This window comes from Rhinatrema bivittatum, chromosome 7, assembly GCF_901001135.1.
Source record: "Rhinatrema bivittatum chromosome 7, aRhiBiv1.1, whole genome shotgun sequence".
NCBI lineage: Eukaryota > Metazoa > Chordata > Amphibia > Gymnophiona > Rhinatrematidae > Rhinatrema > Rhinatrema bivittatum.
Genome location: NC_042621.1, coordinates 171,088,116 through 171,100,542, shown reverse-complemented (window position 1 = coordinate 171,100,542; position 12,427 = coordinate 171,088,116). Strand labels below are relative to the sequence as shown.

Genomic DNA, 12,427 nt, shown 5'->3' with positions numbered 1-12,427 from the left:
TTTGCTTTCCAACAGAGACACCAGAACTACAAGCCCATGCAGGCAGTGAAGTAAAAACTAGGACTGGATCAACATGCCTGAAAAAGCCAGTTAGCAACCCTATCTAGTGGGTCTGTCTGGCAGGTTATGTAGGGGGACCTTGGAAGCTAACTAGTAATGATAGCTATTTAGATCAGGTTGTGATAATAGATACAAACTAGCAACTGGGCCTGTCCTGCAGATTACAAGTGCCAGAATAACTAGAAGACCTAGTAGAAACACAAGCATTCACATAGCCAAATCTGTTTTGGCAGGCTATTCAAGGGAATCTTATTTTATTTATTTATTATTTATTTTGAAATTCCTATATACTGCTTAATCAATGAAGGGTAGTTCTAAGTGATTTACATGTTAACATACATAATATATCACAGACTAATATAAATAAACATAAGTTAAATAAACAAATTAAAACAATTAAAAGCTTAGAAGTTTGATGAGAAATAGGAAGAGAGGGAAGGGGCAAGTGAAAAGGAAAGGGGACAAAGAGAAGGGTAAGATTGTATTATGGAGGTTGTTTATGGGCAATGGAGAATAGATACATTTTTAACTGTTTCTTGACGTCTTTGATGTTAGAAGTCTAAGGTGGTCAGGAAGGGATTTCCATAAGGCAGGGCCAGCAACAGAAAAGGCACGACGTTTAGTAATGTCAAGATTTGCTAGTCATACAGTTGGAACTTCAAGAAGACACTTGTTAGTGATCTAGAAGGCCAGATGTTCAGGCTTCAGTCACATTGATATTACTGGCTATGTTGATTATTATAGAATCTTGTGGTTAGATATAGAAAAGTTAGGTGCTGGAAGGAACTAAGTGGGGATCTACCCAAGATGGTGGAGTACAAATTAGGATGACAAAAGAGACCCTCCTGGATAGGAAGAGAGTTTGCAGACAGCCATACTCTGTGATTAGCAGCTGGGATGCATCTTTAGCTGTGTGGATAGAATAGCTGGGCAGACTGGATGAGCCAGTTGCTTTGCCTGCTATCATCTACTCTGTTAGTTATTGACGTCATATTTTGGATTGGAACCTGCTCAGGGCCAACAGAAGGCCTCTCCACATTTTCCTTTCAACCTAATACCCACTTTGAACTTTTCCAATCTTCTGGATAGTAGTTCCTTCTTGCCAACTTTCCTGTTTTTCCCCCAGCATAGAAAAATTTTAAAAGTATTAAAAAACACTCATTAAAGGAAAATGTTCTGCAGGACTTAAACCAGACTTGAACAAAAGTAAATATATTTGGGTCTCAGGGTTGCCAAAGGTAAATAAGTCACCTGTATGCTTGGATAAATGGGTGTTTGTTGGTGGGTCTGTGGGCAGAGGGGAGGATATTACTGGAGCATCTATGGTGACTGCTTGCCCTAAACACTTCAAATATCAGGATGCAACAATTTTTTTTTTCTTGCCAAAACACCTTCTGCATATTAGCTTTTACAACAATTGTTATTTGGGATTTTATCACCATTCGCCCACACAAATTAATTTTAGTGAATCGAGGTCTTGGAAAAGAGCTTGAAACAAAGGCAAGTAACAGTTGATTTTATGTGGTTTCAGAAAAAAAAAAGAAAACCTGACAAGAATTATTATACCACCAAAAATACTGCACTGCAGAACAATTAACCAGTGAAACAAGGACAGTGCTATTCAGACCTAAAAAAAAATAAAAAAAATCCCTCAGATCCTGCCAAGACACAGAGCGGCAGGCTGGCAGCTGCCTTTAGATTTGTTTGCTGCAGTCCAGCCTAAAATGAAATACTGTATGTTTGCCACTCATGACTGAGCAGAATTGAATTCCATGCTGATGACCAGTATTTATGATTTGTTTATGTGAAGTGATTGCATCTTTTTGACAATCTGGATTGACAATTTTTTTATGAGCGAATGTGAGGCAAAAAGCCCATCTAATTTTAGGAACAATTTTTCTTGGCATGACAAGTGTTCATTGATCAGTTCTCACCAATCATGGAAACACAGAAATTGATGGCAAATACATAAAGTCAAGCTCATCTAGCCTGTTCATTTTTCTTGCCTACTTTATTTTATTTATTTATTTATTTATTGGCTTTGCTACTCACATTTCCAAAATTAGCTCATGACAAGGGACAAACACAGTAAATGACATAATAAACTTACCATACAATAAATTTACATCAAAATTACACAAAATATTAAATATCATAAATCATAAGAGCATTTTGAATGATCCTATAGATCTTGTTAACCAGCTCAACCAAAAACCTCTTTCCTGAATCAGAGAATCAACAGACAGGACAGAGAAGAGATGCGGAGTCATACAGCTACACCCTGCCCTTATTTAATCCCTTCTTCATAAAGAGAGAGAGAACCAGAGCTGGAAGGTTTCTCACAGCATATTTGACCAATTTTTCCCAGCCAGGTAAGGCCAGCTTTCTTTATAGAAAGGAGGGGTTTTAAACCTCCTGTTTTTTGGCTAATGTGCCAGTGTTTAAATCCAGGCCTGGCTCTCACTGTGGCAGCAAGAAGCTTTGCAATAACCTTGGTTTAAGTGGATACTTTCCCTTACTTTCCCTTCTGTTAAAGGCCTGGGCCTACTTCTATAAACAGGCCTACCTCTATGTATAGTCCCAGCATGTTTCCTAAATTGAAAAACCCTCTTAAAAGCGAAGAAATTTTCTGGGCTTGGTGCTTATCCTGTACCCTGTGAGTCTGTACCCTGTTTTGTAAGTCACACTACCCAAAAGCTGCAATACTCTAGTTATGTTAAATGGATGTTCTATTTTCTTAAGGCCAGAAGCTGAATGGATTTTATTTTCTCCTAATAAATCTTGTTTTACTGTCTATACTGCCTCCTATATCTCTGGGCTTCATCTGTCCAGTGGGTTTTTCACAAACATAAAAAAGAGAAATAGGAAAGTTTTGTTCTCAAATCTCTGGATTTTGAATTATGGAGTGCTCTAGAGATCTATTTTGTCTCCTTTTTAATTGTTACATACAGCTGCTTTGTTTAATCTTTCAGTCTAGAGGTAGAAACTAAATTTATTTGTGGCCAAAATTCAATTTTGGTTCACTTTTAAGGATTTAGATCCTGGAGAGCTGGAAATATAAATAAATGCTTATCTCAGGTTGTATTGTGGTTCAAAAGTCATAAGTTTAAGTTAAATGTGGGGAAGTCAGAGGGTCTTTGGATTGGGAAGAAGAAATTGTCATTAGACCCTTGGTAGCTGTAAATAGCATTGCTTTCCCAGTCCACTCAATGGCACACTATCTGGGAATGATGTTAGACTCAGAATTGGATATGACACCCCACCCCTCTCAGGTTGCAATAATGTTGATCTCAGCTTTTGGGATCTTGAGGATGGTTCTGCAATTACGATCATTGCTGTCTAAGGCAGATTTAGTTTGTAAAGTCCAGGCCTTGTTGTTAACTACATTAGATTACCTTAATTTAGTCCTTGTAGGACTGCTGCAGAGAACTTTGAAAAAAATTGCAGATGATCCAAAATACAGCCACACAAATCAGACTGGGCTAAAATACAAGGGATTATATTATGCCAATACTCAAGTGTCTCTATTGGTTGCTTATTGAGGCAAGAAAAGTATTTAAAATTTTGGTTCTTACTTTTAAAGTAATGCCATAAGCAGGACCTGAGTATTTATGAAGGTAGTTCTAGTGTGCCCTAAAGTGAAGTTTGAGATTATCCCAGAAGGAGTTTCTAATGATTCCTAGACCATTGGAAGCATATCTAGTGAAGGCTACAGAGTGGGCTTTTTTTCTGTTGTGGTCCCTAAATTATGGAACTGTCTTCCAGAGGATATATATTTCTAAAATGATTATTTGATTTTTAGAAAAAATGTTGAGACCTGGTTATTTAGGATATATTATCCTGAAGTGTGAATTATAGCTAGTTAAGTACTTATAAATTTAGCAGGAAAAAATCAGAGTTATTTTAGCTCTTGTTGTTTTGGTGCATGAACAACAAAAAACTAATTGTTAGGTCATAAGAACATAAGAAATTGCCATGCTGGGTCAGACCAAGGGTCCATCAAGCCCAGCATCCTGTTTCCAACAGAAGCCAAACCAGGCCACAAGAACCTGGCAATTACCCAAACACTAAGAAGATCCCATGCTACTGATGCAATTAATAGCAGTGGCTATTCCCTAAGTAAACTTGATTAATAGCTGTTAATGGACTTCTCCTCCAAGAACTTATCCAAACCTTTTTTGAACCCAGCTACACTAACTACACTAACCACATCCTCTGGCAACAAATTCCAGAGCTTTACTGTGTGTTGAGTGAAAAAGAATGTTCTCCAATTAGTCTTAAATGTGCTACTTGCTAACTTCATGGAATGCCCCCTAGTCCTTCTATTATTCGAAAGTGTGAATAACCGAGTCACCTCTATTCGTTCAAGACCTCTCACAATCTTAAAGACCTCTATCATATCCCCCCTCAGTTGTCTCTTCTCCAAGCTCAACAGCCCTAACCTCTTCAGCCTTTCCTCATAGGGGAGCTGTTCCATCCCCTTTATCATCTTGGTCGCCCTTCTCTGTACCTTCTCCATCGCAACTATATCTTTTTTGAGATGCGGCGACCAGAACTGTACACAGTATTCAAGGTGTGGTCTCACCATGGAGCGATATAGAGGCATTATGACATTTTCCGTTTTATTAACCATTCCCTTCCTAATAATTCCTAACATTTTGTTTGCTTTTTTGACTGCTGCAGCACACTGAGCCGACGATTTTAAAGTATTATCCACTATGATACCTAGATCTTTTTCCTGGGTGGTAGCTCCTAATATGAAACCTAACATCGTGCAACTACAGCAAGGGTTATTTTTCCCTATATGCAACACCTTGCACTTGTCCACATTAAATTTCATCTGCCATTTGGATGCCCAATCTTCCAGTCTTGCAAGATCCTCCTGTAATGTATCACAGTCTGCTTGTGATTTAACTACTCTGAATAATTTTGTATCATCCGCAAATTTGATAATGTCACTCGTCGTATTCCTTTCCAGATCATTTATATATATATTGAAAAGCACCAATCCAAGTACAGATCCCTGAGGCACTCCACTGTTTACCCTTTTCCACTTATTTATTTATTTTATAGATTTGTAGCCCGCTAATCCAAAGACCTTGATAGGTAACAAGAATTACATACATAATAAAAACACCTTTCCTTTTTTGATTTCTTTTGACTTAGTTTTTGGAAAGTAATGCTCTTTATAACATCTGGATCCCCCATATATATACCTTAACGAAGTTATTTATGAATACAAGAGGGGGATTTGAAATCCTTATTGGTATTGGTGTATAATCTACATGTTTTTCTTCTTGTTTTCCACTAGTGGAATTGTGAATAAGGATGGATATAGTTGCATTGTATGTTTAAAAATGTTTGTTACTCTTGTAAATTATGGAAAAAAGATTAATAAACATTAAATTAAAAAAAATAATAAAAAAAATAAAAACACAGTAAGTTACAAACAGTACAAAAACTAATACAATGCCTAGACTACAAAAACAAAAATTAAATTAAACAAACAGATTCAAATCTTAAACCCAACAGTAAAAATGTGCTAGTCATCAACAAAAGTAAGGTATACTATAATCCCTTTCTATAATCCCTTGAAATAACTAGGTAGCGAAAGCTTTGGAGAAAAGATAAGGGGTAGATTTTTTTAAAAATACGCGCGTGCGTCCATGTGCTTGCACTACCTGTCGTGCACACATGGGTGTGCGATTTTATAACATGCACGCCCTATCCCTATCCTAGGTACCCCCAATTTTTTAAAATTACCTTTTGCTCCTCCAGAGGAGCAGTAGCAGGTGCGCGCGTCGGCAGGGTGATCCCCTGACACAGCGGCAAATGGCTAATATACCAACGCCTCAGCCCTGCCCCCAGACCGCCCCTTTGCTGAGGCTCGGCTCAAACAGGGGTTATGCGCGCAGCACGCACAAAACCCAGCCACGCGCATAACCCCTGTTTTTTCGCACTCGAGCCATTTAAAATCAGGCCTTTAGGTTTTAACATCTTTCTAAAACATAATAGGGCATACTCCATTTTTAGTGGTTCTGGGAGATTATTCCAAATGGTGTAACCTGCAATGCTGGAAATACAAGAACATGACTCAGCTAAGTAAATGGTTTTATGTGCAGGGATCACCAATAATCTATGATTTGTTGAGTGTAAATCATGAGGAAGACAGTAGAAAACTGATTGTGGAAAAGAAGGAACACGGCTCTTAATGGCTTAAAAAAATCAAGTACTTTAAATTGGATCTGCTGCTTTATTGGGAGCCAGTGGAGTGGGGCCAAAACTGGGTAGATATGTGCATGTAATGAAGTGCCAGAGACCAGGTAGACTGCTGAATTTTGGATAAGTTGTAGCACATGAATTGTGTTTTCTTGCAAGCCTAGAGAGAATTACAGAAATCTACTAAGTTCATGATCAATGTTTAAGTTACCAGTTTAAAATCTGAGACTTAAGCATGGTTTAATGTAGCATAAAATGTGGAGTTTATGGAAAGAGCCCCTCACCAAAGATTGTATATGGGGACGTAAAGATAGTTTAGAGAAAATCAAAATGCCCAGGTCTCTAGCTTCAGACCTGAAAGGAATAATACCATTAAATAACCATCTACAGTACCTGGGAAACTGTCCAGGTTCCGAATGAGAGAATAACAAAATCTCCACCTTATTAAGATTCAAAGCTAGACTGTTATCACAAAGCCATTGGCTAATGTGAGAAAAGCACCTGGAAAGCTTATCAAATGCTGCACTAAGGGAAGTCATGATGAGAAAAAAATTGTATGTGGTTTGCATCAGTTTAAAATTAATATCAAGCTGAGACAAAGCAATACAGAGTGGTAACATGTAAATATTAAAAAGAATTGGGGAAAAAGATGAACCCTGAGGAACACTTGTATCCAACGGTAATGAGTGAGAACTGGAATTCCCAATAACTATTCGATAACAGTGATTTGAGAGGAAAGAAGAAAACCACTGATAGACTGTAGATGCAATACCTATGGATTGAAGTTGGCTTAAGAGAATAGAATAGTTAAGCATATCAGACGCTGCTGAAAGGTCCATCAATACCAAAGGTATTTAAGTCAGAATCAAATCCTGTCTGAACTGAATCAAAATAAGTTAGAAGCGTATTATGGCGGGGGCCAAAACCATATTGAGCCTCATATAGAATGTTATTGTCATCTAAGAAATTCTGTAGTTGGGTGTGGACTACCTTCTCAATGACCTTCGCTGACACTAGAAGTGAAGAGATAGGATGAGAATTATTAATCTCTGCAGGATCAGTGCCTGATTTCTTAATGATGGTATTATTTCATTGTTTTTATGTGTTTGATAAATACATAAATCATTAGTAACTCAAGGTGAGGTTTTGGTGGTGATCTAGTCCTAGCTTGATAGTACCCTGGCAGACAGTCCATCAAGCTAGGCAAAAGCACATTGCAGAAATCTCATATTTGTGTGACTTTCCTCACTCCAAATCACATTTAAATCTTCACCGAGGTCTACTGTACTGTTCATACATCTCACTCTGCATGTAAAACTGGCCCCAAAATCCTAGACCACTACCAAAACCTCACCTTGAGTTACTAGTTGGCCCTCCTATAGTGGTATAAAGAATTGACTAATATAAAAGCCTTATAAACAGTCTGTATCTATCTCTCTCTCTCTCCTCTCTCTTTTCCCCCAAAAGTGAGAAATGCCTGTCTGGGCACTTCACTACTTGCAAAAACTTTAACACACATTGTGATAAGCTACCTATGGGAAGCGCTAAGATAGCACAAGGTCTGCCCCTTTTCCTTATTGCAGGCGCTATCTATGTGATACTTATCACATTTTGATGAATCTAGGAGAAAGTGCCCTGAAGGAAGGAAACTAAGGATACAAAATAAAGGTAACAAGAACTTTGTTGCTTTTGTAATAAGTGTTACGTAATGGGAGAGGTGCCCACCTGGTGCTGCATAAGGAGTTAAAGTATTAAAAGAGGACTTTGGAAGAGTATTAAATCTGGGATTAAGTTCTGATAAACTGATATTTTATTTGCTCTTATTTCATTTGTGTTTTATTGTTTTAAGATATTTAATTTAATTATGCTTTTGAGATATTAATACTATTTATATTTTTATTTGTCTTTATTATAATAATTTGTTTAAGTACATCACATTTGTTATTAATATTGAAAACTGCTCTGTTTTGTTAATGGAAGTGTGATATATCAAATAAATTAGTTTAAAACTTAGCTGGGCAAACTGGAATTTGAGCTTCCTTCTACACCAACCAATCACTAAATACCTGGGTAAGTTTTTGCATGGATAAAACTTACCTGGATAAATCTGAGTTGTTCTGGGGGACAGTCCAGTTTTGGGCTAACTTATAAAGAAAAAGCTGATATTCAGCATTATCTGGGTAAGTTTGTCTATGCCAGAGAGCAGTCTTAAAGTTATTTAAATAACTTTTCTCAGTTATTCAGTGGAACACAGTCAGTTATGCATTCCACTGAAACCTAGATGAAGTAAAAGTTATCAACCTATTGCGTCAAATAAAGGTTCTTTATTTGAACCAATTTCTAAATATATATATAGCTGGTTACATCCAGACATGTTGAAAATTCATTCTTACATTAAAGATATGTCAGATTGCATCCGACAATTGTCACAAATTGGTCAAGTACGTGCAGAATAGTGGTTAATTACATTAGACATTTCTGCACTGTACACTAATGTCCCACAGGATGCTGCTTGTGATATTGTTTGGAAATCATTACAACAGTCTTCAATATCAGATCATAAGCAAAGATTTTTGCATCAGTTAACTAGTATCATACTGAAAAAAAAGTTTTTCAAATTTGGAGAAACATGGGGTCATCTATGGCCCCTTCTATTACATGTTTATATACTGATGATTTTGAATGTCAATATGTATATAAATCTGAATTTTGGAAACGTAATATTTTGAGGGTGATATATCAACGATATATTATGTCTATGGGCAGGCACTTTTGATTGTTTTCAAATGGATGAACTCGGTAGATCCTAATCTTCAATTTTCGTTTAGTTGTTATCAAGAGTGTATTTCTTTTTTGGACTAATGGATCTATAAGCAGTATGGTGTCTTAAAAACTTCAATTTTTTTAAAACCTACCGATAAAATTACTTTGTTGCACTATAACAGCTTTCATCCTAGGTCCTTAAAAGATAACATACCAACAAGCCAATTTTTGAGACTGAGGCGGGTTTTTTCTACAATGGATGAATTTAAAAAACAGGATCGTGATTATGGCCATGTATGTATTAGAAGAGCATACAAATATGCATTGTATGCTAATCAAGAAAATGTATTAATTCCATCTTCAAAATCACAGATCTCCTGATCTATTTTCACTATTCCATTCTCTAATATATCAAATAAAATGAAAGCGATTATATGAAAACATTGGACTATAGTTCAAGAAAATCCATTATTTAGAGATTTGCCAGTGTTTGCTTTGAGGAAAAACTTTTCCCTTCCGGACCAGTTAGTCTCTTCAGATTTGTGTAGTGAAAATGTAGAAACATTAGAGGAAAAGGGTCAGTTCCAATGTGGTAACTTTTGGTATGCCTCATTGTGGAAGTTACATCTCAGATGTTTTTTACATCTTTACAACGGGTTTACAAAATACCACCTTGGTATGATTGTCAATCAACACAGGTTGTCTATGCTATCAAATGTCCATGAACTCAGTTATATATTGGACAAACTAAAAGGAAAATCAAAACATGTATATTAAAACATCTTAGTTGTATCCGCATAGAGAAAGAGGGGGCTTCCCTTGTAAAACACTAGAAATCAATGGACCATCAGGTTTAAGATCTATGTTTCTTCATCATTACGCATGTTTCTTTAATGAGAGGCGGCAATATCTCTGAGTGATTAATACGTAAAGAACAAAAATTTATCTTTGGGTGGAATACAGTTGAACCTGCTGAACTGAATGTAGATATATAGAGTGGAATGTGTTCCTCTAGTGGTGTTTAGGTGGATCATGGGTATTTGATTGACAATGGTTGCTTTAATGATATCTTTAGTTCTGTCTAGAATTTAGGAGGTGAAATTCTCTATTTAAGAGTGACAATTAGGGATGTGAATCGTTTTTGAACGATTAAAATTATCGTCAGATAATTTTAAAATCGTCCAAAATTGTTAGAGTGCACGATACAATACAAATGCCCCTGATTTATCGTCAGGGGCATTTGTATTGTATCGTTAAATAGGGCGTGGGAAAACCAGCACACCAAAAAAACCCTAAAACCCACCCCGAACCTTTAAAACAAATCCCCCACCCTCCCGAACCCCCCCAAAATGTTTTAAATTACCTGGGGTCCAGTGGGGGGGTCCCGACGCGATCTCCAGCTATCTGGCCATGGCTGCATTGAGAAATGGCGCTGGTGGCCCTTTGCCCTTATCATGTGACAGGGCAAAGGTAGCGCCGGCGCCATTTTGGTTCCTGGCTCCCAACGTCACGTGGCAGATCGCTCCCGGACCCCCGCTGGACCCCCAGGGACTTTTGGCCAGCTTGGGGGGGGCCTCCTGACCCCCACAAGACTTGCCAGCGGGGGTCCGGGGGCGATCTCCTGCACGGTTGACGTCAGGAGCCAGGAAAGCAGGCGTAACTTTGTGCGCATCGGCCGGCAGCCCCGCTCTGTCCTCCGGTCCCGGGGGCTGGTCCGGAGGCCTCAACCACGCCCCCGGGCCGGCACCACGCCCCTGGGCCGGCCCCCGAAACGCAGCGGCACGCTCCAGAAATGCCGCGTCGTTTCGGGAACGCCCCCGGACACGCCCACTCCCTCCACTTTTCGAAAGCCCCGGGACTTACGCGTGTCCCGGGGCTTTATGCGCGCCGGCGGCCTATGCAAAATAGGCGCGCCAGCGCGCGTGGGCCTTTTAAAATCCACCCCTAAGTGAACTTAATAGCAGGTAATGCACTTCTCCTCCAAGAACTTATCCAATCCTTTTTTAAACACAGCTTTACTAACTGCACTAACCACATCCTCTGGCAACAAATTCCAGAGTTTAATTGTGCGTTGAGTAAAAAAGAACTTTCTCCGATTAGTTTTAAAAGTGCCCAATGCTAACTTCATGGAGTGCCCCCTAGTCTTTCTATTATCCGAAAGAGTAAATAACCGATTCACATCTACCCATTCTAGACCTCTCATGATTTTAAACATCTCTATCATATCCCCCCTCAGCCATCTCTTCTCCAAGCTGAAAGGTCCTAACCTCTTTCCTCATAGGTCTTTCCTCATAGGGGAGCTGTTCCATTCCCCTTATCATTTTGGTAGCCCTCTCTGTACATTCTCCATCGCAATTATATCTTTTTTGAGATGCGGCAACCAGAATTGTACACAGTATTCAAGGTGCGGTCTCACCATGGAGCGATACAGAGGCATTATGATATTTTCTGTTTTATTCACCATTCCCTTTTTAATAATTCCCAACATTCTGTTTGCTTTTTTGACTGCCACAGCACACTGAACCGACGATTTCAATGTGTTATCCACTATGACGCCTAGATCTCTTTCTTGGGTTGTAGCACCTAATATGGAACCCAACATTGTTTAATTATAGCATGGGTTATTTTTCCCTATATGCATCACTTTGCACTTATCCACATTAAATTTGAACTGCCATTTGGATGCCCAATTTTCCAGTCTCACAAGTTCTTCCTACAATTTATCACAATCTGCTTGTGATTTAACTACTCTGAACAATTTTGTGTCATCTGCAAATTTGATTATCTCACTCGTCGTATTTCTTTCCAGATTATTTATAAATATATTGAAAAGTAAGGGTCCCAATACAGATCCCTGAGGCACTCCACTGTCCACTCCCTTCCACTGAGAAAATTGTCCATTTAATCCTACTCTCTATTTCCTGTCTTTTAGCCAGTTTGCAATCCAGAAAAGGACATCGCCACCTATCCCATGACTTTTTACTTTTCCTAGAAGCTTCTCATGAGGAACTTCGTCAAATGCCTTCTGAAAATCCAAGTATACTACATCTACCGGTTCACCTTTATCCACATTCCATAGGTGCTCGGGTTTCCAGGACATTGCCCTGTTCAGAGTAAGCTGGTACCATCTTCCACCTGCTGTCTCTGGGCTGAACCAGACTTTACTTCAACCTTACCCCGAGGACCACCTAAGTCCTGCTGGCCCCGGCACCCAAAGCTCAACCCGCGGGGAACGAGGGCTGGTATAGTTGAAGCTCCAGCGGCCTCTGTCTATCAGCCCACTCTGCCTACCAACGGTGGGGACCCATAGGTTCCTACCTATGGGTTGCGTCAACCCCACCTCGGTCCAAGGGTCCACCTCCGACGTAACAGAAGTTACGATCTG

At 38.9% G+C, this 12,427-nt stretch overlaps 1 protein-coding gene across 2 annotated transcripts in view; it reads right to left on the bottom strand.

Annotated features, from left to right (window-relative positions):
- Positions 1-12,427, bottom strand: part of KCNMA1 (potassium calcium-activated channel subfamily M alpha 1) — a 1,936,781-nt gene that overhangs the window by 1,719,170 nt on the left and 205,184 nt on the right. The window lies entirely within an intron of this gene.